General features: G+C 37.2%; 1 long non-coding RNA gene across 1 annotated transcript in view; it reads right to left on the reverse strand.

Moving 5' to 3' along the window:
* Nucleotides 1-1,406: 1,406 nt before the first annotated feature.
* The window catches only part of LOC116585624, a 61,973-nt gene continuing 40,362 nt past the window's right edge, over nucleotides 1,407-23,017 (reverse strand). The window contains exons 2-3 of the long non-coding RNA XR_004283731.1: nucleotides 15,707-15,710; nucleotides 1,407-1,566 (exon numbers count right to left, since the gene is read on the reverse strand). This is a non-coding gene — a long non-coding RNA (uncharacterized LOC116585624). The remainder of the gene's footprint in view (nucleotides 1,567-15,706; nucleotides 15,711-23,017) is intronic.

Raw genomic sequence — 23,017 nt, forward strand, 5'->3', positions numbered from 1 at the left:
CAAGATATTCATATTTAAAAAGTGCTTTATAGGTTATAATTAGTTATTTGCTTCCAAAAACAAAATAAGAAAAGGGAAAGTAGTAACTTCATAGTGGAGAAAAGTAGGAGACACTACCTCAACCAAGTGACCAAGTATATCATCATCAGTGATGACTTGTATCTCCTATCCTGATGTGAAAAGAACACTCTGTCTCTTCCCCAAAACTCATAAAACCCAGTCTAATCATGCAACAGACACCAGCCAATTCCAAATTGAGGCACATTTGATGATCGTGACTCCTTAAACTGTCAAACTCATAAAAACAAGGAAACTTGCTTGACTCCAAAACTGTTAAGGTCATGAAAAACAAGGACATTCTGAGAAACTGTCACTAATCAGAGGAGACTGAGGAGACATGACAACTAAGTGTGATGTGGTACCTTGGATTGGGTCCCAGAACAGAGAAAAGTTGTTGGTGGAAAAACTGTTGAAATCCAAATTTAGTCCTTAGTTAATAGTAATGGACTGATATTAATTTCTTAATCTAGACAAATATCCCATGGTTATAGAATATGGTAACATGAAGAGAAACTAGCTGAAGTGTAGTTTCAGCTATATGATCTTTGCAAATTTTATGCTAAGTTAAAATTATCCCAAAATAAGGAATTTATTTTAAAATATATGATTTAAATAAATATGGTTTTATGTATGAGGAACTGCTCAAGTAGTTCCATTTTTCAATTTTGCCATTTTATACTTTGTCATTTTTCTATTTTGTTTTACTTTTGAAGGAAATAAATATGTGGATGTTTGATAGTTCTTGAGAGCATTTTGATCCTCAGTTTTTATATGGATATCAGGACAAAAGAAAAAAAAGCTATATAAGAGGTCTGTAATAACTAATTCACTAATCATATTCAGGATACTTTTAAGTGTATCTGATAATATACACTATAAAAAAAGGCTGTGCACTGTTCAGAGTTCTTGAAAGCCTTTTAGACACACAGTACAAAGTCTCTTCAAACACCCTATCATTATTTTTCTTTTGCTAAATTTATTTCAAATGTCACACTCAGTAATGTCGCTGAAGGCAGAGTATTGACAGTTCCCATTCATGGAGGCCTTGCCCTTGCCAGAGCGCTGACAGACTATTTTCCCCACAGAATGCATTTCAATGTTATTTCAAATATAAACATTTTTGGGTAATATTCCAATTGTTTCTTCTTTGTACAAAAGGTTAAGGTCAGTGGTTAAATCACCCTGCACTGAAATGAGATGAATGAGTGGGGTTGGTACCTTTGCTGTTTATCAATTTTAAATGGAAACTGTCATGTTTTGCTTTTAAGAACTTTTTGCTGCATTATCCAAGGTTTCTGTCCAGCCTTGTGAATAGCAAATATCAGAGGAAGTGGGTAGAAGGAACAAAAAATTTGACGGGCACACATAATAACAGAAACTTCTCTAGAAACAGTCTGTCATCAAAGGATATCCAAGACTGAGTCTTTGAACAGAAAATCCAGGGCTCCAAGATTAAAGGTGTCTTCTTTATCCTCAATAAAACTCAATCTGGATTTTACTGAGGGTCTAGTCAATGCAAAGAGGCATGGAAAAAAGAAATAAAAGGCAGATATTAATCTCTATTGAGAGATGATATGATTGCTTATGTAGATAATTCCAATAAATCTACAAAAAAAGCTATTAGAATTAATTAGTGGTTTTCACAAGATAGTAAAATATAAAGCCAATATACAGAATCAACTGTATTTTTTTAAAGATTTTATTTATTTATTTGTCAGAGAGAGAGGAGCGAGAGCGAGCACAGGCAGAGTGGCAGAGGGAGAAGCAGGCTCCCCGCCAAGCAAGGAGCCGGATGTGAAACTGGATCCCAGGACGCTGGGATCTTGACCCAAGCTGAAGGCAGCTGCTCAACCAACAGAGCCACCGGAGGCTTCCCCTTTTTTTTTTTTTTTTTTAAACATTTTATTTATTTGACAGACAGAGATTGCAAGTAGGCAGAGAGGCAGGCAGGAAGAGAGGAGGAAGCAGGCTCCCTGCTGAGCAGAGAGCCCAATGTGGGGCTTGATCCCAGGACCCTGAGATCACGACCTGAATCAACTGTATTTTTATGTACCAGCAGTAAACAATTAGAAATGGTGAAAATGCTTTTTATAATAGTACAGAAAAATGTGAAATACTTTGATATTAATCTAATACATTCTTAGTAAAATGTATATGCTGTTCATTGCAAAACACTGATGTTAAGAAAGCAAAGGAGACCTAAATATGGGATATGTATTGTGAACACTTAATATTATAATTTCTTCCCAAAAGGATGTAATGCAATCACAACAAAAAAAAATCCTAGCATTTTTTTGCAGAAGTTGGGAAAATTTATATGAAAAAACAAACTATCTAGAATAGCCAAAACAATTTTGATAAAGAGCAAAGGTGGAGGAATAATATCAACACCTTTCACTAGTTACCCTGAAGTTATAGTAATCAAGACACTGTAATATTGACAAAAGGATGAGCATACAGATAAATTTAATAGAATAATGAGTCCAAAATAAATCCCACATGTATGTTGTAATTGATTTTTCTACAAAGGCCAATTTTTGACCAAGGCAATTCAGTGGATAAAATAGTTTTTAACCTATGGTGCTAGACACTGGACATTCTTATGCAAAAATATATGAACATCTATCTACATACCATAGACCTAAATTTTCGGGTGCCTTGCTGCCTCAGTCAGTTGAGCATGTGGCTCTTGATCTTGGAGTTGTGGGTTTAAACCTTACATTGGGTGTAGAAATTACTTAAAAATAAAATCTTAGGGGCGCCTGGGTGGCTCAGTGGGTTAAAGCCTCTGCCTTCGGCTCAGGTCATGATCCCAGGGTACTGGGATGGAGCCCTGCATCGTGCTCTCTGCTCAGCAGGGAGCCTGCTTCCTCCTCTCTCTCTCAGCCTACTTGTGATCTCTGTCAAATAAATAAATAAAATCTTTAAAAAAATTAAAAATAATAAAATCTTAAAAAAGAAAGTAAGATGCCACTAATCACATATTAGAATGACTATAATAAAATTAGTAAAATTAAAACCTGACAATACCAAGTGCTTGTGAGGCTGTTGTATAGCTAGTATTTTCCAAATGAACAACTAGAATTCTCAAACATTACTGATGGGAATGCAAAATGGAAAATGCCTTGATATTTCTTGTGAAACTGAATATCCACTCACAGAAGCCATCAACCCTACTCCTAGGCATTTACCCAAACACAGTAAAATTTATGTTCACAGAAATATCTATGTGTGGATGCTTATAACAACAGCTTTATTCATAATCACCAAAAGTTGGAAATAATTCAAATTTCCTTTGGCTGGTAAATTCATAAACTAAAACTGGAATGCCCTTCAAAAATAGGAAGATATAAACTACTAATACAGGATGAATTTCAAATGTATTAAGCTAGGAAAGAAGCCAGACTCTAAGAGCTAAACCCCGTATGATTCCTATTACATGGTATTCTAGAGTGAGAAAAACTAAAGGAAGAGATAGTTGATCAACAGTTATTAGGCCTTGTGGATCAAAGGAGAGTTTGGTTTTAAAAAGGCACCAACCTTTTAATCTAAAGGGCATCGGAACAGGCACAGATGATATAATTAAGATGTGATAGCATTTTAAGCAATAAGTAACAGTAGTTCAGTTTTTGTCATTTGGCCTTAGAATTAACAACTCAACATTACAGAGGTCATGTAACCAATATGCTTTAGGCTGATCATTTCCCATCTAAGGTAATGTTTTCAATTCTTATATTATATTTCAGAAGGGATATTTGAAAAAAAACATAGACGCAGTTATCCAAAATTAAGTGTTGTTAACTATTCATATTTGGAATATTTGAAATAAGTAAGGTTTACTTAAAATAATTATTTTTTAAAGGGATACAAGAAAATATAAGTACCATGAAAAAGCACTAGTCTGCACACTTTGTTTCTCCAAATAGGAGAACTCGAACAGGGGTACCTGGGTGGCTCAGTGGGTTAAAGCCTCTGCCTTCGGCTCAGGTCATGGTCCCAGGGTCCTGGGATCGAGCCCCACATCAGGCTGTCTGCTCAGTGGGGAGCCTGCTTCCCTTCCTCTCTCTCTGCCTGCCTCTCTGCCTACCTGTGATCTCTGTCTGTCAAATAAATAAATAAATAAAATCTTTAAAAAAAAAAAAAAAGAACTCGAACACATTGCTGAAGTTATACTGATGCATGCTTAGGTCCTAAATGAAGACAGCCATCAAGTGATATAAGTAGCAACATAATTATACCTGAATACCTTTGGGCAAAAATTGGGTAACCATACTTGAAATACTTTGCAAGAGATTATTTTATTGATGATCAATTTAACAAATTATAGAGGCTATGCTAGTGGTCATGACTATTCATGCAGTTACTATTAATCTATTGAACATCAAAATTAAGGCAAGCATTGTACACCAGGGATAGGAATGTTTTATTCAGTTTCCCTAATAGAAAATTTGTCTATCTAAAGGAGGAAAGTGACTGATACTGTGATTTATAGTAAGTAATATATATTTGGTCATTGCCCATGGTTTCTAAAATCCTTGCAATTTCCTAAGTGATGAGAGCAATTAAGGTGTTTTTTATTATGTTACAGAGACTCTTGAACCTAAGGTTGGAGGCTGGTTGCCAGTAGAGCTGAGGGATTAGAGGATTAGATCTTTCAGGTCTACCCTTCTCCCCACCACCTCTAAGGAAGGGAGAAGGGCTGGAGGTCAGATCAATCATCAATGGCAAATGATTCAATCAATCCTGCCTATGTAAAGAAGGCTCCATAAAAATCCAAAAGAACTGATTCAGAAGCTTCTGGGTTGGTGAACATGTGGAGATACCAGGAGAGGGCATACAAACTCCACACCCCTGCCCACATACCTTGTCCTATACATTTCTTTCATCTAGCTGTTCCTAAATTATGTCCTTTTGTAATAAACTGACAACCCAGTAAGTAAAACACTTCTCTAAGTTCTGAGAGCTGCTTCAGCCCATTAATTGAACCCAAGGAGGGGGTTCTGGGAACCTCTGATTTCATTAATCAGAAGCACAGGTCACAACCTGGGCTTGCAACTGGCATTTGAAGTGAGGTGTAGAGATAGCCTTGTGGGATTGAGCCTTCAATCTGTGGATTCCAGTGCTATCTCTGGGTAGTTAGTTGAGTTGAATTTTAGTACACTCAGCTGATACCCAGAGAATTGCTTGGTAGTGCATGGGGGAAGCCCTCCCCACCCTGCCCTGATACCCCTGACACACACACACACACACCCCACACAGTAATTGGGTCCAAAACCTAATTTAGAGACAGACAGAAATGATTATAGTACAGTATGGTAACCACATACAAATTTATGTGCAAAAAATATTGAGAACACCAAGGAAAATGAAATCCACTAACACTCCCAGTCCTCTTGCTCCAGGGTAAGAGACTGTTGCACACAGAGAAGAAATGTTTGCTATGAGGGTGAAGAGATTGTTTTGAAAAGCTGAGAGAACAGCCTGTGCTTTTATCAGCCATGGGAAAGAGATGGCCGTGTTCATAAACCGCAAGTAATGTATTTCAGCTTGAAATTTCAGTGGTCTGCAAACCTCATATGTGTATTGCTGGCAGAATATTTAAACTCTGAAAGCATATGAACACGTGGTAAATATTATTTATATTTAAATCCTTAATTCTCTAGATTTGTTTTCATAAAACTGATGTGCTAAAGAAAGCACCCTTTCTTTAAGACCTGATGCTGGATGGAGAATCGGGGCATCAAGGTCTGTGCTAGGATGTTTTACATTATCAATGTATTGTGCAGTGGGGCAGAGGGAATAATGACAATTAACACATAAAAACTTTGCCACTTCTCATATTAGACTTTCTAAAAATGTATCACTCTCAAGGGAAAGAATTTGTAAGAAATATGGAAGCCAGCAGGACATTATTTTCTCCTGGTGACAAACCCATGGCAAGGTTCTGTGCCTTGCCCATCTATCTTACAATGAGATTTTCTAAGACTGGTGTACTGCAGGGAATAAATACCCCAGTCTCTGAGAAACAGGTCTTCTCCTCTGTTCTTATTAAGAAAATGCTTGGGGAGATAATCACATCAGATCTCCCACACATCCCATACATGTTTTGCATAATATAAAGCATGAAAAAAGTTAATAATCCTACTTTTATTTCCAATAGATCAATGTTACATTTTCAAATAAAAGACAACTTATACAAGAGGCTAGTTAATGCATGAAATATATGTGAACATTTATTCAAACTCATTTAAGATATAGTTCCATTAAAGTTTGCCGAGATGTATTGGAAGCTATAAATCCATTTTCATTTCTCATTCAAATGAAAGTTTACTTTCATTGTTACTTGTCAAGCACTTCTCTGCTTCTATAGTCATTCGAACTAAATGCATATTAAATATAGATTAGCTTAATCTGAACATTATGGATTTTACTTTAAATACATGAAGTCATTAACAGGGTTTTGAAGCCCATATGTACCAGTGGGTCAATGCCTTCTCTTTTTTGGCTGCTAATTTCAACAAATTAGACTAAATTTCATTTTCAAAAATGGAATAATCTTTGTGCATACACTTGTAGGACAAAAATGTCCCCAAATTTCACTTTAAGACATAATGTCCTTAACTTTAGAAAATTTGTTTTATTTCATTACAATTAATTCCTCCCTTTTGCATGCTGACATAATGTTTTAATTCTGTTAAAACAGGTTTATAAATGTCATGCTTTTCAAACACAACACAGTATTAAAAACCTAGCTAAAGGTATAGTAATCCTTAAGTGTTCATTTTGCTGACCTGGGTAGCATGACTTCATAAGGTCCTTCTAGATAATCCAGAGTATTGAAATAAGGACTGAATATATAGCCTTTTGCATAACAATAAAATTATTGAATAAGTCTTGGTAAAAAAATTTTTTTGGATAACCTCCAAGAAACTGAAAAATTAAATGACTGTAATGACAAAATAATAACTATTTTTCAGGTCAGGTGATTTTGACTTATTGCATTCAACAAAATTGAAGGAAGTCAAATCAAACTGTCAACCACAAATCTTTAAAGTAATTCTTAATGATAGAACACAATGTGGTTATTGTCACGTATCTCAGGAGTTCAAATGAGTGACTTTGGATTAATAAAATTTCTTCTATTCCATTCAGTTATCTATGAAAATGAAGCATCTCAGCTTTTATATCTATACAAAGAAAATCCATGTCATCCACATATTTAAGGGATGTGTTTCCAATAAATTGTTGATTTTTAAGTTGGATACTTACTATCAAAATGTTCAACATATATTGTTTCGAGGGATATTTACTACTAATAGTTGTAGTGCTAGTTCAATTCAGAATAAATATTTTAAATCTTAGATTCATTGCTCACAGGAAACTCAAATCACTTTCAAATACATTTTTATTGGAGAGCCTTAGAAGATGGATATAGCCATCCAGCCATGTAGAGGCGGAGAGCAGAAGAGAGCTTTAAGAACAGCAGGACTGAAAGAGGGATAAGAAAGAAGAGAGCCATAAAACTTAATGGTGACAGAAGCCAGAGAGGTAGGAGGGCAAGTTACAAATGAGAGCTTAGGATTCAGACATTTTAAGCAGGAAAGAAGTTTTACTTTTTTTTTAAAAAACAACAACAACAACCAAAAAAAACCTCAGTATCATCAAATACTGCTGTGAGCAAAGTCAGATAAGAACTGCATCCTATCTATTGGATTTAGTAATAGGGAGGTCAATGGTGATTTTTTAGTGCACTACGAGCCTGTCTCAAATTGCTAAGAAATTTAAAAGATCTTATCTAGAGGTGAGGAAAAAAATTATACTTTAGCATTAGTGCCCCAAAATACAAACAATCTTGCCCAACATAAGCATTAACAGGGATTTATTTTTACTTGAGACTTACATGATTATTTCTGTATATCCTCTGCTCTTATAACAAAGAATATTGTTTTAACCCAAGGAATCAACCCAGTGTGTTTTCTTATCCTGTGAATATTTCTGTATTAAGCCATAGTTAGAAGTCTTAATTTTGGCCTTTCTTAATAATGGGTTTATATTTAGCTCACTCATTGCCCTTGACTAATTTCAATAGGACTCATATGGGAGAAAAATAATAGATGTGTGCTTGGGCATTAAAGAAATAGTGGAATTCATTATTTTTAAGACTTTTTGGCAAAGAAACTCCTATCAGTGCATTATTTAAAGATATAGTCTCAAAAGAGTGCTGAACCAAAAAGCAAAACAAAACAAAACAAATAAACAGAAAACCTATGGATTTTCCAGGAACATGAAGCTGAAAATATCCTAAATTTTAGTAATGACTGTTTAAAAATATATATTCTAGAAATAGACTTTGACAAAGGTACTAGAAAATGGCTTATTTCCTTTCTGTCAGTTGTTATAAAATGTACATTACTTATCAGCATGTTGAACAAATTTATTTTTATATTAGAGAGATTCGTGAGTATGTAACAACATTTCTCAAGATTGACATTTCTATGATGACTATGAACACATTAAGACAAAACAATTTCACTCACTCCAGATAGCCTAAAGAATTCCTCTTGGATTTTATTGACAAATTAGAGGAACAGAGGTTCCTCCTGAAACAGAGACAAATTTTGCATGGCCTACAAAATCATTTCAACAAATATGTGACTTGACCACTTTGAGGTTGAGCATGTGTTCTTCACTTTGATCAGAGGCTCCACTGCACCCTATGTCTTTCCCTCCAGTCAATGCACTTATTTACCAGCCTAAACCTGAAGGTTCATCCTTGAATTAGAACTCTATTCCTGGCATGCTGAACAAAAAGTACATCAAAGGCAGGGCATTTTAACCAGTATATTTAAATAGATGTACTAAAGTTTGTTTATTTGCCACCCTGGGCTTATATATTTAAGGTTAACAGTGATGTAATAAGAACTCAAACTATGTAATATAGATGTATACTGTGTTCAACAGAAATTATGATTTATTGCCAGGTTCATCAAGGTTCCTTTGTCCTCCCACCATGAGACATTTAAGGGATATGCCAATGTCCCATGGCATATCAACCACATAGCTTGATGTCTGTCAAGAGTTAGTGACCTGTTGGCACTGGGTAGAACTTCACTAGGTGTTAACTAGTGCAGAACCTAGTTAATAGCAGAATCAGTAATACCTACCTACTGGTAGGTAGATTAGCTGTGTGTAAATAAGTGTTTCTTTTTTAAATAAAAATTTTATTTGAGAATGATTGTAGATTTACAAAAAATATGGATGATAACAGAGTTCCATATACCACATATTTGGTTTCCACTATTAGTATTTTCCATTAGTACGATGTACTTATTTAATTAATGAGCCATTATTGATATATTATTATTAATTATAATTCATTCTTTACCTGTATTTTCTTCATTTTTACCTAATATTCTTTTCCTGCTCCAGAATCCCATCCAGGATTTTACTTTACATTTGGTCACCAGGTCCTCTTAGACTCCTCGTGGTGTGACAGTTTCTTTGACTTTCTTGGTTCTGATGGCCTCGTCAGTTATAAGCAGTACTGGTTGAATATTTTGCAGAATGTCCTTCAGTATGATTTAGGTTTCCTCATGATTAGACAGGGGTTATTGGATTTGGATGGAAGACCACAGAAGTAAAGGGTTATTTTCATCAGGTCCTATCAAGGGCACATATTGTCAGTATCGCTTACCTGATGATGCTGACCTTGACCACCTAAGATAGTATTTGTCAGGTTATCCTACTTTAAAAGTTACTTTTTTTTTTTAATTTTTTATTTTTTATAAACATATATTTTTATCCCCAGGGGTACAGGTCTGTGAATCACCAGGTTTACACACTTCACAGCACTCACCAAAGCACACACCCTCCCCAATGTCCATAATCCCTACCCTTCTCCAAACCGCCCTCCCCCCAGCAACCCTCAGTTTGTTTTGTGAGATTAAGAGTCACTTATGGTTTGTCTCCCTCCCAATTCCATCTTGTTTCATTGATTCTTCTTCTACCCACTTAAGCCCCCATGTTGCATCACCACTTCCTCATATCAGGGAGATCATATGATAGTTGTCTTTCTCCGCTTGACTTATTTCTCTAAGCATGATACGCTCTAGTTCCATCCATGTTGTCGCAAATGGCAAGATTTTATTTCTTTTGATGGCTGCATAGTATTCCATTGTGTATATATACCACATCTTCTTGATCCATTCATCTGTTGATGGACATCTAGGTTCTTTCCATAGTTTGGCTATTGTGGACATTGCTGCTATAAACATTCGGGTGCCCGTGCCCCTTTGATACCCTAAATACCACTACGTTTGTATCTTTAGGGTAAATACCCAGTAGTGCAATTGCTGGGTCATAGGGTAGTTCTATTTTCAACATTTTGAGGAACCTCCATGCTGTTTTCCAGAGTGGCTGCACCAGCTTGCATTCCCACCAACAGTGTAGGAGGGTTCCCCTTTCTCCGCATCCTCGCCAGCATCTGTCATTTCCTGACTTGTTGATTTTAGCCATTCTGACTGGTGTGAGGTGGAATCTCATTGTGGTTTTGATTTGTATTTCCCTGATGCTGAGTGATATGGAGCACTTTTTCATGTGTCTGTTGGCCGTCTGGATGTCTTCTTTGCAGAAATGTCTGTTCATGTCCTCTGCCCATTTCTTGATTGGATTATTTGTTCTTTGGGTGTTGAGTTTGCTAAGTTCTTTATAGATTTTGGACACTAGTCCTTTATCTGATATGTCGTTTGCAAATATCTTCTCCCATTCTGTCAGTTGTCTTTTGATTTTGTTAACTGTTTCCTTTGCTGTGCAAAAGCTTTGGATCTTGATAAAATCCCAATAGTTCATTTTTGCCCTTGCTTCCCTTGCCTTTGGCGATGTTCCTAGGAAGATGTTGCTGCAGCTGAGGTCGAAGAGGTTGCTGCCTGTGTTCTTCTCAAGGATTTTGATGGATTCCTTTCGCACATTGAGGTCCTTCATCCATGTTGAGTCTATTTTTGTGTGTGGTGTAAGGAAATGGTCCAATTTCATTTTTCTGCATGTGGCTGTCCAATCTTCCCAGCACCATTTATTGAAGAGGCTGTCTTTATTCCATTAGATATTCTTTCCTGCTTTGTCGAAGATGAGTTGACCATAGAGTTGAGGGTCTATTTCTGGGCTCTCTATTCTGTTCCATTGATCTATGTGTCTGTTTTTGTACCAGTACCATGCTGTCTTGATGACGACAGCTTTGTAATAGAGCTTGAAGTCCGGAATTGTGATGCCACCAAAGTTGGCTTTCTTTTTCAATATCCCTTTGGCTATTCGAGGTCTTTTCTGGTTCCATATAAATTTTAGGGCTATTTGTTCCATTTCTTTGAAGAAGATGGATGGTACTTTGATAGGAATTGCATGATATGTGTAGATTGCTTTAGGTAGCATAGACATTTTCACAATATTTATTCTTCCAATCCAGGAGCATGGAACATTTTTCCATTTCTTTGTGTCTTCCTCAATTTCTTTCATGAGTACTTTATAGTTTTCTGAGTATAGATTCTGTGCCTCTTTGGTTAGGTTTATTCCTAGGTATCTAGGAATCTAGGTATCTAGGGTGCAATTGTAAATGGGATTGACTCCTTAATTTCTCTTTCTTCTGTCTTGTTGTTGGTGTAGAGAAATGCAACTGATTTCTGTGCATTGCTTTTATATCGTGACACTTTCCTGAATTCCTGTACAAGTTCTAGCAGTTTTGGAGTGGAGTCTTTTGGGTTTTCCACATATAGTGTCATATCATCTGCAAAGAGTGATAATTTGACTTCTTCTTTGCCGATTTGGATGCCTTTAATTTCCTTTTGTTGTCTGATTGCTGAGGCTAGGACTTCTAGTACTATGTTGAATAGCAGTGGTGATAATGGACATCCCTGCCATGTTCCTGACCTTAGCAGAAAAGCTTTCAGTTTTTCTCCATTGAGTAAGGTATTTGTGGTGGGTTTTTCCTAGATGGCTTTGATGCTATTGAGGTATGTGCCCTCTATCCCTACACTTTGAAGAGTTTTGATCAGGAAGGGATGCTGTACTTTGTCAAATGCTTTTTCAGCATCTAGTGAGAGTATCATATGGTTCTTGTTCTTTCTTGTATTGATGTGTTGTTTCACATTGACTGATTTGCAGATGTTGAACCAACCTTGCAGCCCTGGAATAAATCCCACTTGGTCGTGGTGAATAATCCTTTTAATGTACTGTTGAATCCTACTGGCTATTATTTTGGTGAGAATTTTCGCATCTGTGTTCATCAAGGATATTGGTCTATAGCTCTCTTTTTTGATGGGATCCTTGTCTGGTTTGGGGATCAAGGTGATGCTGGCCTCATAAAATGAGTTTGGGTGTTTTCCTTCCATTTCTATTTTTTGGAACAGTTTCAGGAGAATAGGAATTAGTTCTTCTTTAAATGTTTGGTAGAATTCCCCCGGGAAGCCATCTGGCCCTGTTTGTTTGTTTGTTTGGAGATTTTTAATGACTGTTTCAATCTCCTTACTGGTTATGGGTCTGTTCAGGCTTTCTATTTCTTCTTGGTTCAGTTGTGGTAGTTTATATGTTTCTAGGAATGCATCCATTTCTTCCAGATTGTCAAATTTGTTGGCATAGAGTTGCTCATAGTATGTTCTTATAATAGTTTGTATTTCTTTGGTGTTAGTTGTTAAAAGTTACTTTTTATTCCCCTTTTTATACTGCATTTGTTGGAAGGAAGTCACCATGTGCAGTCAACAGCTAAGGAATGGGGAATTCTGTTTCACCTCTTTGAGGATAGAGTATCTACATTAGTTTTTTGGAATTCTTCCACAGGTGAGATTTGCTGTTTCCCCCCAGTGATTTATTTATTCAATTATTTGTTTGTATCAGTATGGGCTCATGGATAATGTATTTTATACTTTGTGTTATAATACACTACTACCTTATTTATTTTCTCAGTCAAATTCTTCTAGCTTTGGCCTTAAGGATCTCTTTCACTTAGAACCTGTATCACTTTTACATACCTCCATCATTGTGGATTTTGTTTTTATCAACTTTGTCATCTTTGTCATCTTCTTTTTCTTCTAATACTTCCTTACTCTCTGGCACTACAAAATGCCCCAGGAATATTTTGTGTTTTTCCTGTCCTAGATAAAATTTTTAATAAATGATTCTTCAGGGTGGGAGGGGAGTCTTAATTTGTGGCATTTGCTAATTTCTGTGCTATAAATACTGTACTATGGCTAGTTTCAAGCTACGAACATGATGTCACTGAATGCAGAGTAGGGAGGGGACATGCAGTAGCACACCATTATATTGTGCTTTTACCAGACAGATGCATTAGACCTTGCACACTTAGCCTCAAGAGCATAGATCTATAAAGTATAAATTAATTAGGAAGAGAAATCTTTTTAGTATCTATTATGTTTGTATTTTATATAATTTCATTTTAGGTTTAAAAGTTTAATTTTTAATAATGGCTATGTTAACAAGAGTCTCACAAAATTCATGAAAATTTAACAATTGGCTCTCACAAGTCACCTATGGCATACCACTGAACCTGATTGTAGCAAATAGGGAAAATTTATTATAATTACTATGATGATTATGAAGAAAGAGAAACCTGTGTGAGACATGCTCGTGTTATTAGAAGTGTGTGAGCCTTTCATATGTGTTGTTTTGTTTGATTTCACAAATAAACCCACAGAACAAATGGAAATAAGGAAGAAGCTGAGGAACTCCAGGGCCAGAGAGTGAGTGCCAATAAAGTGTCACAAATCAGGTATGTTTTTTCTTTTGAGGAATTCCCTCTCATGTTCTTTACATTAAAGAAGGGGAAATATATTTTCTCTTTAATATTCTGAAAATTCATTAGCTCTGCTTACATGTTTTTCTTTTAATTAAGCCATAGAGAGACAAATAATCAATTACTGACTTTTACAGATTAAGGAAAGAGGTGAAGATTATGAAAAACATCCAGGTTGGCATGGAAAAAAACACGATGTAGTAATTACATTCAATGCAGTTCAGTTATAATTAGTTACAACCATAATATATCATAACAATTAATTCCATTTAAGATACTTTGTAATATTAAAGCATTAAACTCTCATGCAGCATTTCTTAAAAGCTTAAGAGAAGAGTGCTGGCACTGGCATTTGGATGAAGTTAATAAGTGCCCCATAACAAAAGGATAAAGATGGTGAAACCATCTGAACTTTCTTTACTTTTAAAAACACACAAGATGTTTTTGCAGTAGCACTTGCATATAACTTATCAAACTACTACTATTCGCCTAAAACCTCTGAAAACAAACTCCCTCCTAATACATTTTCCTGTGATATAGACGTGCTAATTGATTAGTACCTAAAGTCATCTCTGAAGCTCAAATCATTTCTGAAACAATTGCTGAAAAGCCAATGGTGCCCTGGGTAAAACCCCAAATGACAATGATGCCTTGTGGTGTGGATTCCAATGCAGCCAACCTGAAGATGCTTAAGAATGTGGTGAACTTTCATAGCCTGCCTGCTCCAAGATGCTATCCTGATTTCTAACCTCGGTAATGAGGATTTATTTGGATAGATGATTTCCTATTTTCAGCAACAAATTTTATAGTAAAATACTCAGTGAAAGGTTCTCTATGAAAATTAATGATTATTATTAAACATAGTTGTGACTTTTTTAAAAGATGTATTTATTATTTGAGACAGAGGGGGAGAGAACACACATGTGCATGAGAAAGGGGGTAGAGGGAAAGAGAGAATCTTCAAGCAGGCTCCACGCCCAGTGAGGAGCCTGATGCGGGGCTCCATCTTCTGACTACTGATGTCATGACCTGAGCCAAAATCAAGAGTCAGAAGCTTAACTGATTTAGGCACCCAGACGCCCCACCACCGCTGGCCTACCATTTCTTTTTTTTAATGTGGATACTGAAACATTTGAAATTACACACGTGACACACTTTCTATTTCTACCTGACAGTACCAGTGAACTATGCTCACTCATATCACAGGCAAGAAAGGAGAGAGAGGCTTTCAAAATCAAAAGCAAACAAGTAACAAATGTTAACTCTTAGAGGTTGGTTCCTGGAGAAGAGGACATTTTGCTACAGATGAAAGCCATTTGGCTGACAGTTGAGGGAAGGGACTTTAGCATTAAAGGGATCTGGGTTTATATTTTTGTTCCACCTAAGAGTTTTGTGGCCCTGGCCAAGTTATTTAATCTAATTGCTCACCCTTCTCTCTGGTAAAAATATGATGCTATTACTTTTACTCTAAGAGTTTATGGGGAATAAATGAAATAGTAGCTATGCAAAGAAACTAGATGTTGACTTGGTACATTGAACAGAATAAATGCTAGTTGTGTTGTTGGTATTCTGATTATGATTATTGACATACATGAAATAGACACCAAAAGAGATTAGACAGATGATGGTAAGAGATGATGAAGAGATAAATGATGACCAACACCTGGGATGAAAAATATAAAATGTAGAGCAAGCATGTTCTCTGAACACCAGCCATACTCCAGGCACCGGGCTGAATACATTAAGGATTTAATAATTTAAAAAAAAAAAAAAAACAGCAAATATGATCCCTGATCACATTTTGGTGGAATAAAGTACAGACATCATTACATTAAGAAATGAAAAATGTACCTGTCTTCTTTAAAAGTACATGGTCTGTGAAAGTTTGATTTATATAGACTATGAACTAGGAAAAAACAAATGTTCACTAAAAGTTGTTAATAAAAGAGTTTCTCTTGACATTAATCAACTATTTGAAGTTAGTAAATATTTAATGTGTCAAATATTACCCATTTTTACAATTTCAAAGACACCTCTTTGTTTTTATAACAGATATTAAGAACTTCCTACTTAAAAATCTTTAATTTAGGGGCACGTTGGTGGTGCAATCATTTGAGCATCAGACTCTTGGTTTCAGCACAACTCAGGACCTGAGGGTGGTAGGACTGAGTGCCCTGCTGGGCTTGGGCTTAGCACAGAGTCTGTGTGAGGTTCCTTCTCCCTCTTCTCCTGCCCCACCCACTAGCCTTGCACACGCACTTCCCCTCTCTCTCTAATAAATAAGTCTTTAAAAAATAATAAAATAAAAATCTTTAACCTATTAGGAAAAAGTGTAGCTTTCTATTTATTTTATTCAGTGAGAGTGCTTATAAAATAAGTGTATAAAAACTGTAATTGCTGGGATGCCTGGGTGGCTCAGTTGGTTGGACGACTGCCTTCAGCTCAGGTCATGATCCCGGAGTCCTGGGATCAAGTCCCACATAGGGCTCCCAGCTCCACAGGGAGTCTGCTTCTCCCTCTGACCTTCTCCTTGCTCATGCTCTCTCTCACTGTCTCTCTCTCAAATAAATAAATAAAATCTTTTTAAAAAACTGTAATTGCTTGTATTAGCAATTAATATTCTAATAAACTACAAACATAAGTCAAAGTTACTAAGATAGGTCGAAGTCTGCTAAACCCATGGCTAACAGAACAAAAAATATATATTTTATCATCATTTTAAGATTCATTTTGAAAAATAGCAGTTCCTCTTCAATGGTCAGAGAGGTTTTACCTTTGAGAAGGGAATAAAACTTTCTTATAAATGGAAAAAGGTCATTTCAAAATTTCTTGCAGACCACTAACATCACATTACTGGACAATTTTGCTTTCACTATGGCTAAAAGGTAAAAGGAGAAAATAGAACTGGAAAACGCCAATAGGGTCTTTCTAGCTTCTAAAGTTGTAAGCAAGTAGTAATCAATTCTCTCCTGATGGAACGAAGATTAAAGGCTTTTAAAACAGCTTTTTTCCCCCCCCGCAAATCATGTACTGTCGACACAGTTTTAAAGACTTCTGGAAGGTATGAATGCTCCAGAATTTAAGGATAATTTATTTCAAATCAAATGAACCAGAATAGAAGAGGATTTTTCTCATGGATACTTTGGTCAGTAACTCCTAATATTAAAAAATATTGAGAAATATACTTCGTTAGATCACATATTCCCAAACTCCTGCCCAAAAGAGTCAATTCAAGAAGTCTGAAGAGGGGCCCAGTAACGCACCTTTTTTACAGATATAAATATAGTGGTTGTTTGATTCCCAGACTCATTACTTTATGATATGTAGCAAACACTCTTATGTATTTTACAAAGATTATTCCATTTACTGCCCCATTTGACCAGGAAGTAGGTGCTATTGTTGTATTCAATTTTATAGTGAGAAAGTTGGGGCCTAAATGAGTAATGAGTCCGGGGATTAGAGCTGGAAAATGTAGTTTGTAACTACAACAGCCAAACTCCAGAGCCCAACTTGAGCAATTAGAAACGTACTATAAGTTATTAGCTTTACAGTTTCCCAAACTCCCACACAAAAAAGTCAGTTCAAGAGGTCTGAAGAGGGGCCCAGTAACCCACCTTTTTTACAGGTATAATAAATACAGTGTTGGTTTGATATTGTCTGGTTTCCCAGCGTTGTCTCTACCCAGTTTTGAGGCCCTGGCTAGAGGCCAACCACTTCTCCTTCTGAACAGCCTATTAGAGTCTATACCAAACACCTCCTTTACTGGAGTTCACACTCTGGGCCACCAAATGCCCACCCTAATTGCGCCAGGGCCAAGCACCAGACAGAGCCACAATGCCCTACGGCCCCTGAAGTTACTCAAATGAGTCAATCCCTAGGAATGCCACAAAACCTAGCTAACCTTACCTCGTTTGTGATAGTTGAACATCTCTCTACTGCTGTCCTTTTTACCCAACTGTAACCCCCTGTGGGATGAGCCTGGCAGCCTTCTCTTTTGAGTTCTGCCTTTCACCTATTCAAGGTTCAGTGTATTGTGTCTCACCATCAGAAGAATCTTTAAGTCTTACAGAACAATTGGCACACTGAGGAGGATGGCATGGCTGTACCCACTGATTCTTGAATAGCTTCTCGCGGGTCTGCTCTTGGTTTATTAATTGGTTCCAAAACAACCCAAGAGCAGATTGAACAGGAACCTGAGCTTCACATTAGCCCTGGTCCTACATCTCTGTCTGCTGGTGGTGGCTACCACATGTCTCTGTGGGAATATTCAACACAAGCAGCACTAACTGGCTAAATCCCAGGGACTAGGACAGTAGGAGGAGAGTGCTCTCAAATTTCACTTTCCTGGGATCAGGACCTTTCATGTAGGACCTAATTAATAAATGGATCATTAACCCCACTCCTTTTGCATTGGACAGCCCAATTCTACCTGTTCTTAAATCTAAAAAATATAAGTGGTGCCTCACAGTGAATGACTAAAACCTTGATGCTGTAGTCCCAACCATTACGGCCCTAAACCTAATACCCAATATTATTAAAATTACTAACCCCAGGACACCTGGGTGGCTCAGTCAGTGAAGCATCTAACTCTTAACTCAGGTGTTGATCTCATGGTCATGTGTTCAAGGCCAAGCATGGAGGCCACTTAAAAAAAATCACCCCAAATTTACTAACCCCATCTAAGCAACAACTGGTAAATAAGTTACTATTACATATTTGGCTGATAAATTGTTTTCAGCAGCTTCGTAGTCACTGTTCACCTTCATCTCTGAAAGGACACATTACTAGGCTACCACTGGGTACCTTAGAAATCATGTCATCACACACTGTCTTAAGAGATATCTTCACTACATCCTTCTTTCTCCAGGAGTACAGGTATGATATTATATCAACTACCCCTCCTCCAAGGAGTATGGTTCACATACTCATCAATGATATACAAAAGCAATCTTTTAGTCTTTTTTGGCTCTGGAGGCAACATATTCCTCATTTATAAATTTTACTTAATCCCACTGATACCGCTACTTTGAGTCAGCACACTTTAAATGGGGCCTACTCTGGCAAAAGGTTTTGGAATCTGTCTAAATTAAAATCAACAGGCATTCCTATCAATGGCCTCACAGACTTCTTGACTGTCAAGAAGTTTTAGCAGCCTGTTCTCACACTTCCTGGAGTCTCTAGACCTAAAATCAGATGTTTCATTAGCCATGGTCCCTAGAGTACTTAGAAACAGGAGTGTACCATATTGCTGACCCATATTTACACATATGAAATCAAAGAAAAGTCCTAGGAGGCCCTTTGAAGGCCTGAAATATGGGGTTAAAAAAAAAAAGTGAAGGAACAGCCCAATTTACTTTGTTAATAAGAAAGATTCAAATTTTTATTTAAGTGTAACTATATAAAGAGAGAACATAGCTCAGAGAGAATAGGTACAAATATACTACTGGAAGGATCTGATAGTGTAAGAGATGACAAGGCCTAAATTAAGAAAACAACAATGGGGCTAGAAAGTTTAGTAACAGTTCTGAGACAGATTCTGATCAACTGAACACGAGAGTTGAAGTTGAAGAATTACCAGTGAAATATTAGATATTTAATATGAGAAAGGGCATAACTGGTGACAACTGTCAATCACAGTGGAAGAGCTAAGACTCTTTTGTAAGTTTCTTGAATTGTTCAAGCTCCAGGATTCTGTCCTGTTAAAAAAGAAGGGGATGAGTTCCTAAAATAATTGCAAAGATGGGCTATTCTGTCGAACTTGGCCATGTGGAGGAAAAAAAAAATTGATATATTTAGAAAAGAAAAAAAAAAAGGTAATGCTTCATATACATTACTTTACTTGAGAAAACTTTATCTTAAACCACGAGATTTATCAATTAGGAGGTCTTTGCTAAGACGGTAAAATTAGTTTCAGTACAATGTACTGCTTTGGTGGCACGTGGGGAATGTTACGCTAGGCATTTTGTAACACAGTGTACACAGCCTTTTATTAAAGGTTGATGGTGCAGGGGAGGAAAGGGGATAAAGGGTGGGGAAAAAAAGGAATACATTATTTCTATTCAATTGTTTGCTTAGGACTTATTTGAAAATGGAGAGAAAAAAGCCATGAAAGAGGTAAGTACATTAAATATAGAGGAAAACTGTTGTAATCTAGGAGAAAGTATCAGGTGCACAGGCGTTTTAATCCATTTACCAGATTTCAATATTTATCACAGAATCCTATTGTAACTATATGAAATAACTTTGAGAAAAGTCTAGACAGTTATATCTAGCTCATAATTCAAATTTCAAAAAAATTATAATGCAGATAGGATAATATATAAAAGCAGTTAGAAATATTTTGATGAATAATCATTTTGATTGTTCTGAAGTGATTCAGATAACCAACAAAAGATTTCACTGATGTATGTAAGAATCACTAGCAAAGAAAAAAAATCATTGAGTGTTTTTCAAAAGTAAGCATAATGGTTGAAACTGAGTCATTGGTCTGAATTATTAACTAAAGAAACAGATTGATTGAAGTTGGTGAAGCAAAATGAACTATTTTAAAATGCATTAATACACTGCTGCTGCTCAAAGAACTGAATTCTTAAGTAAGGGCCACAAATAGTTTTAGGAAATCAGTACTACAATTTAATGAGAAGAAAAGAAAAGATGAATAGCAGTTATACCTATGTGGAAGAAAGAGAAAAGAACTCGGCAAGATGAGGAAAGGAACCATTTAAACCAAGTTTGGAGTAAACAAGGCATATGGATAGAAAAGCAAAGAGAGGGGTGTCTGGGTGACTCAGTCAGTTAAGTATCTGTCTCTTGATTTTGGCTTAGGTCATGATTTCAGGGTCATAAGACTGAGCCCTGCCTTGGGATCCACCTGGAGCCTGCTTAAGATTCTCTTTCTTCCTCTCCCCACTCCCCACCCCCTCCCCTGTGCATTTGAACAGAAAGAGAGAAAGAGAGAAAGAAAAGGGAAGAGACCAGTCAGTGAGAGACTGAGTTTAAAAAGCAGAATAGGGTTAGAGATCAGTGGTTCTCAAGCATGGGGAATTTTGCCTCCCAAGGGACATTTGGCAATGTTTGGAGATGTTTTTGACTGTTACAATTGTACAGTACTATAGGAGTAGAGGGTAGAGAGCAGAGAGGGTAGGGGTAAATAGGACAGTTTTGCTGTTAACCATCCTAAAATGCACAAGATAGACTGACACAACCAAGAATTAGCCACTTCAACATGTCAGTAGAGCCGAGGTTGACAAACCATGGCCTAGATAAATTAGAGTTTGGTTTCTCGTAGAAGGAAGCAAAGAACCACCAAACAGTTTGATCAGCTGGTGACACAAATAAAATCGTACTAAGAGTGTCGGGACTAAAAGTGAGGTGCAGGATGGTGAGTGAGAACATGGAAGCTGGGAGCAGGGAAGGTCCCTGCAGATATGAAGAAATGCTGAGGAAATCTGTCATGGTACCCTGGGAACTGATGAGGAAGGAGAGTTCAAAAAAAGGGAAACTCTGAAGAAAAAAGAAATCTCATAGAACTTGAAAATAATTAGCTCTATTCTAGAGAGGGAAAGACAATTTTTTTTACACTGAAAATGTGGAGAACTTTCTTGAAACCTGAGTCCATGTCTGGTTGATTTACCTCCAATTTTATCCTCTAAGAACTAACAAGACTCTTAAGTCCTTTAGTATTCCTAATTTAGTTCTTTTCTTGTCACATCATTTTATGTACTTGGACAAAGGTATTTTAATTTTTAATTTTTTTTAAGATTTTATTTATTTGACAGAGAGAGAGTAGGCAGAGAGGCAGGCAGAGAGAGAGGAGAAGCAGGCTCCCCACTGAGCAGAGAGCCCGATACAGGGGTTTGATCTCAGGACACTGGGATCATGACCCAAGCTGAAGGCAGAGGCTTTAGCCCACTGAACCACCCAGGCATTCTGACAAAGGTATTTTAAACTATTCTGTTTCTTGGCTTTTCTTTTTCATTTTTTTAGTATGTAACAAGTTTATATAGTTCTTAAAATTAAAACACACAGAAAAGGAGGAGTCAAGATGGCGGAGAAGTAGCAGGCTGACACTACTTCAGCTAACAGGAGATCAGCTAGATAGCTTATCTAAAGATTGCAAACACCTGCAAACCCATCTGCAGATCGAAGAGAAGAAGAACAGCAATTCTAGAAAGAGAAAAACAACCACTTTCTGAAAGGTAGAACTGGCAGAGACGTGACTCCAAAGCGACGGGAAGATAGACCCTGGGGGGAGGGGCCGGCTCCCGGCAAGCGGCGGACCAACGACACACAAAATCAGGACTTTTAAAAGTCTGTTCCGCTTAGGGACATCGCTCCAGAGGCTAAACCGGGGCGAAGCCCATGCGGGGTCAGCGTGGCCTCAGGTCCCACAGGGTCACAGAAGGATCGGGGGTGTCTGAGTGTCGCAGAGCTTGCAGGTATTGGAACGGGAAAGCTGGCTACCGAGACAGAGCCGACAGTGAGCTCACAGCTCGGTGTTACCTTGAACCGGTCGCAGGCTCGGTGAGCTCGGAGCGCGGCCGGAGGTCAGGCAGACAGGAGTAACTGGGCGCACTGAGGAGTGGGGCCCCGGGCTCTCGGCTCCTCCGGGCTGGAGACCAGAGGCCGCCATTTGTATTCCCGTCCTCCGGAACTCTACTATGGAAAGCGCTCAGGGAACAAAAGCTCCTGAAAGCAAACCCGAGCGGATTACACAGCCCGGCCCCTGGTAAGGGTGGTACAATTCCGCCTGAGACAAAGACACTTGAGAATCACTACACCAGGCCCCTCCCCCAGAAGATCAACAAGAAATCCAGCCAAGACCAAGTTCACCTACCAAGGAGTGCGGTTTCAATACCAAGGAGAGCAGCAGAATTCCAGAGGAGGAGAAAGCAAAGACGGAACTCATGGCTTTCTCCCTGTGATTTTTTAGTCTTGCAGTTAATTTAATTTATTTCTTTTTCATTTTTTTCTCTTCTTTGCTAAAATTTTTTTTAACTTTACCCTTTTCTTTTTTAATATTTTTTTAACTAGTTTATCTAATATATATATATTTTTTCTTTTTTATACTTTTCCTTATTCATTTTCTTTTTTTTTTTAATTCTTTTTTTTTCTTTTTCTTTCTTTTTTTTTGAACCTCTTTTTATCCCCTTTCTCCCCCCT

Source organism: Mustela erminea, chromosome 3, assembly GCF_009829155.1.
Source record: "Mustela erminea isolate mMusErm1 chromosome 3, mMusErm1.Pri, whole genome shotgun sequence".
Classification (NCBI taxonomy): Eukaryota; Metazoa; Chordata; class Mammalia; order Carnivora; family Mustelidae; genus Mustela; species Mustela erminea.